The sequence below is a fragment of the Panthera tigris genome, chromosome A2 (assembly GCF_018350195.1).
Source record: "Panthera tigris isolate Pti1 chromosome A2, P.tigris_Pti1_mat1.1, whole genome shotgun sequence".
Classification (NCBI taxonomy): Eukaryota; Metazoa; Chordata; class Mammalia; order Carnivora; family Felidae; genus Panthera; species Panthera tigris.
Window position 1 is genome coordinate 91,702,991 of NC_056661.1, and position 6,000 is coordinate 91,708,990.

The window sequence follows — 6,000 nt, forward strand, 5'->3', positions numbered from 1 at the left end:
TCGGTGTCCTTCTCTCTGAAAAAGTAGCCATATTACCTACAATAAAGCCATTGTTGTAAAGGTGAAATGATATGACAAATGTAAAAAACCTTGCAAGTGGATGGCAATTCATAAATATTTCCTCTTTCCATCCTTCCCTCAATGTGTGCTGAGAGTGGGGTTTTTTTTCCAATATGTAGAGTGAGATTGAAAGAAAGAAAAAAAGGAAATGTTCTATCTGCCAGTGTTAAAAACCTTTTTGTCTTGTATCATCTCCAAAGTGCTAACAGATTTTATAGTATATCAAGTATACTGAGATTCACTTTAAATTTCAAGGGTATATACAATCAGGTTGTATTTTGAAACTGTGGCACCTGGAAATCAGAAACAGTAAAGTTTAGAAAACGCACCTTATGTGTAAATGAATGGTTACCGCCCTTGAATGTGACATGGCAAAACTCCAGGAAAAGCAGAAGAGGGTCACGGCTACAATGAATTACTCTCCCATCCTTCCAGACTCTACTGGGATTCTGAATGCCAACAGGTGTGATGATGACCCCCTTTCTTGCCATTTGCTGGCAGGCAAGACTCTCTTCTCTCTCCAGTTTTATCAAACTGGACCAAAGCTTTGGAAATAGGGAAATGAGAACTCCAAAATGCTGTGTGAACAGTAGGGACTGTGGGTTCCCTTTTTTTTTGATTCTGTCATCTGAAGTTGTTCTCTACCTCCTGTGCTTCTGGGGCTTTTCCATGAGGAGGAAGAGGGTGGAATGGGACTGGGTACCTTACAGTGAGAGGCTATGGATAGGTCTTCTTCGGTTATGAATTTCTGAATTTTAATGGGAATGCGAGGTCTTTCTTCTGATGACTCAGGACAACAGCAATCAACCTCAGAGGTTTCTCTATGCTGTAGTTTTGATTAATTAAACTGAAACTTTTTTTCATTTGAAGGCAAATCTTGGAAATACTTTTTAAATAAATCTATGAGGTCTGTTTGATTTCTTATCATTTGCCCTGTATTCTCATGTTTCACAGTATAAATGTAGCTCTCTGACTTACTGGTGTCGTTTTGCAAAATTAGTTATTAAATCTAAGTCTGAGGGACTCATACCCTAATTTGTTTTCTTGACTTTGATTAAATAATCATCCCTGTCTTTGTTATTTGATCTGCTATGAGGCAGGACTAGAAACAGTACACTTTCTGCCTTAGGGACTGCAGGACCCTTTAATCCTCTTCAATCCACTTTTTAACCCTGTTGGGTTCATTTTAGGGGGGAACATCACTCTCCTAAGGATTTTAAAGATGCTGCTAAAAAAAATGCTCTCTTTTTCTCTCCCCACATCCTCTCCTTCTTCCCCCGCTTCTTCTCTTTCTCTCTTTCTTTTTTGGTATGCTTTAAGCTCAGATAGAACTTGGCATATGAAAGTTTGTATTTACTTTTAGATTTACAATTGTGAAAATGCTAAGGCTCTTCATCTTTTACCGTGACTTCCTATGCAGGTGCAGGTAAATTATGCCTGTAAGAAACTAGTTTGAAACAGTTACCCTTCATAGAAAATTTCACTAGCAGTTAAGACCTAGGAAAAGAGAGATTGGTTAAAAAAAAGTCCGTGTAATTGGGGCGGTTTGGAGTCAGGCACGTGGTAAGCCTCAAACTTCTCATTTGAGCCTTTCGGTGAGCTTGGCCTGGCCAGGGTTTGGCCAGTTCCCCGGAGTTGTGGCTGGAGTTTGGATCAGGTGCTGATTAGAGGCAAACACAAAGAACGACTAGTTCTGTTTGGAGACATAAGCGGAGTTAGACACTAACTGGTTGAAAAACATTGCTTTTTCTTATTTCAAAACTTTAAACCTCTGTTAAGCTAAATATTAGGGTAAAATGGAACAGATCTGTAAAAGTGAAAAAGGCCAATATGAGAGAAGAGATGCAATTAGCAAATCAGTAAGACAATTTAGAATGAAAGAATCAGTAGAAGAAATGTCTGGAAAAGAAAAATATTACAATTTGTAGCTTCTGAAGACTTTCTCAAAAAGTGTTAAGTTTGAGGAATTTATTTTAAAAATTGTATCACTTTTCATAGTCATGCTACCATGATAATTTGTTTCAGTGAAAATCAGAATTACCTATCTGTAGTCTCTTTTATGTATATGTATGATGAAATCAGAAAATGCAGACCTGCTTCCCTTTCTGGTTCTGCGGTGGTCTGGGTCAGCACGCTGACAGCACCTGGGTCCTGGGTTTCTATGCTGCTAGCGAGGTCTGGCTACAGCTGAGGCAGCCTGTGTTGAGTGGTACCCACAGCAAGAAGGAAAGACCTTACCTACCTCATCATGCTTCTTGGGCTGGGACTGAGCATGATGAATGCTTCCCTGAAGAGCACCAGACATCCAGGTTCATCACTTGCCTCCATTTTCACATCAGGTCCAGCCCCTTTCCTGGGGAGATGGTAACCATATTCTGTTCATAACCCTCATGTGAATCCACTGCCCATTGGTGATGAAAGTGAATAAAGAGAACCTGGGATCACTTCTGAGGCCCTGAGACCACAGCACTGGTTTGGATTGTTACTCTGGACACGGATGAGAAAAGTGCACGGGACTTCAAGTTCACCTTCTTGTATCAAATGATGACCAGTGTACTGGTCTTCCATTCCTTTGCTTGTGGAAGAAGATTGGCATAAATAAATTAACTAACTTAGATTGGTCGCAGGAAAGAAAAGCCCAAGAAACCAACCAAACAAAAAACCCAGTAGAGAGCCAGCTGGTAGGGGACTAGCTGTGTTTCCAATTTGCCTCACTTGAATATTTTTAAGCTTCCCTGGGCCTTACTGTCTTCATCTATAATATGAGGGATTTAATTTTTTAAATATACTTTAAAAATTGATTGTAACATACATTGAGTGAATAAGCAAATCATATGATGAATATTTGCCCCCCAGGATCGACCTTTGTTCCCCTTCCCTTATTAACCCCCAAAAGTAACCACTAACCTGACTTACAACATCATAGATGAGTTTTTGCCAGTTTTTGAATTTATATAAATAGCATCATACATTATATACTTCTTTGCATCTGATTTCTTTTGTTCAGCCAGATCTCCATGGGATACATTCAATTCTTTTGTGGAGCAGTTTGCTTGTTTTTACTGCTATGTTCTGTTCCACTGTATGAATGTACAAACAGTTTTTATCTATTCCACTGTTGATGAAGATGTGGGTTATTTCCATCTGGGGACTAGTATGAATAATTCTTCAGTGAACATCCTTGAATGTGTATTTTGGTGTGATAACACATGTATATGTGCCATGGAATTGCTAGATCACAGGTTATACGAACACTCAACTCTAGGTGTTGCCAACAGTATTTCTAGAGGAGTTGTATTAAGTACATAATATGTTAAAGTTACACTTATTCCTTATCCTTGCCAGTTCTTAGTACTGTGAGTCTCTTTAATCTTAGCCATTTGGGTGGATGTGTACTAGTATCTCATTGAATCTTCAGTATACAACTCAAAGAATTTTTACGTGCACATTCACGCACACACCTGACCACTACCCAGATCAAAACAGCATTGGCACGACTCTCAAGAAGGGTCTCTTGTATCCATTCGCAGTCAGTGCACCCCACCAAGAAATAGCCACTATCTGACTTCCATCAGAGATTGGTTCTCCCTGTTCTTGAATTTTATATAAATGGAATCATGCAATTTCTAGTCACTCAGCTCTCAATTCATTTGCTCATTTTTTATGCCTGTAATATTAATCAGTGTTATTTTACACAACAGCCACCTTTCCTTTTATATTGCTGTATAATATTCCTTTTAATGAATATGTTTCATTTCATTTATCTGCTCTCTTGGTGATGAAGAGATTGCATTGTTATATTTTTTGGCTATTAGATACAAAGCAGCTGTAAATACTCTTGTATGTGTCTTCGGTGAACCTAAGTTCTCATTTCCCTTTGGTGTTTACCTAGGAATAAGATTGCTGGGTCATAGAATAAGTTTAGCTTTAGCAAATATTGCCAAATAGTTTCCCAAATAGGTTTCTCCAATTTAAACTCCCATCAGCAATGTAAGAGAGTTCCAGACTCTTGCCACCATTTTATGCTTTAGGTTTGTTAATCTTTAGTCATTCTTGGGGTTGTATAGTGATATGTAATTGCTGTTTTAATTTCCATTTCTCTGATGAGTAATTATATTGAACATATTTTCTTCTGTTTTTTGGCTGTATCAATACCTTCCTTGGTGAAATGTCTCTAAAGTCCTTGTCTTACTTTTTAATTCTTTACTACTGATTTATATGAGTTCTTTATGTGTAGTAGATGGGACTTCTTTATTGTATCTCTATATTGTCTATATCTTCTCCCAGTGAAATTTGCCTTTCATTCATAATATGGTGCTTTTGTTTAGAATTCTCATAGTATTGAACAAATACGTTCTTTTAGTTACCAATATTTAAATACTAGGAGATTTTATATAAATATCTGGATTTCAGATATCTTTTAAAATACTGTAAGACTTCTGAAACATCCTGCTTGAGATCTCATATACTTAAGACTCTATAGGAGCTGCCCACATGAGATGCCCACCATGCTCTCTGTTTTCTATACCAACACAATTCATGGGTTCACGTTACCAGCCTAGTCCAATAGGCACCCAGTATGGGACCCTGCTCTGAGATAGTCTCCTTTTTTAAAGCCTGAGTTCTGCTAACCAGACCTCTTTTGGATTAACAGACTTAATCAGTATGAGGGATAAGACATGTCTTTTGGGGATCACATACTTAATAATGTCAAATCTCTGGCCACCAAATAATAAATACTTTAGTGCAATTAAGTACATACTTTCTACAATAGTTTCTTTTTCAAGAATCAGAATACAACCCATAGAATTTGGGAGAAGCTAAGAGTTCAAAAGGTGTTTAATAATAGTGGAATTATTTCAGTTTAAGTAGTGGAATTAGTGGAATTTGACCAAATGTGTCTTAGAATGCAGACCTAAGAAACCTAAAATATTGCAACCCAAATTTCAGAATTTCTCTCGTGTGTGTACGTACATATACATGTATACTCATATGGAAAAAACCTTAACTGTAGTTATCAGGAGGTTAAAACATAAAACACGTATTCATTCCCTTCCCAAATATCACTTAAGAGCTTCTGCATTGGCAAGGTACTCGTCTAGGTGTTAGAACCAGAGAGGGGACAAAATAGAGGAGTTCCCAGCTTTCAGAGTTGTCATTCAAGAATGAGAACTAATTGATACCTAGATACACAACTCAAAGAATTTTTGAGTTTCAAATAAAAATTTGAAAACATCTACAAGTTTAAAGTGTTAAAATTAGATTCTTATAGTAATCAAAACTGTGGTATTGGTGAAAGGGTAGACAAAGAGATCAACAGAACAGACAAGAAAATACAGACATAGACCCGCGCAAATACGGTCAACTCATTTTTGACAAAGAAGCAAAGACAATTCAATTCTTTTCAACAACTGGTGCAGGAACAACTGGACATCGACATGCAAACCAGAAATATGACAGAAACCCCTTTCACAAAAAATTCACTTAAGATGGATCATGGACCATGATGTAAAGTGCCAAAACCATAAGACTCCTGGAAAATGACGTAGAAGAAAATCCAATTGACTTTAGGTTTGGTGGTGACTTTTAGGTACAACACTGAAAGCACAATCCATGAAAGAAAAAATAAATTGGACGATATTAAAATTAATAACATTCTGCAAAAGATACTGTTAAAAAATGACAAGAAAAGCCACATATTTTTTAAGTATTTATTTTGAGAGAGAGTGTGCCGAGTAGGGGAGGGGCAGAGAGAGGTGGGGAGAGAGAGAGAATCCCGAGCAGACTCCTCACTGTCAGCACTGAGCCCGACGTCAGGCTTGAACACGAACTGTGATATCATGACCTGAACCGAAATCAAGAATCCGACACTCAACTGACTGAGCCACCCAGGCACCCCAAAAAGCCACACACTGGGAGAAAACATTTGTAAACATATAT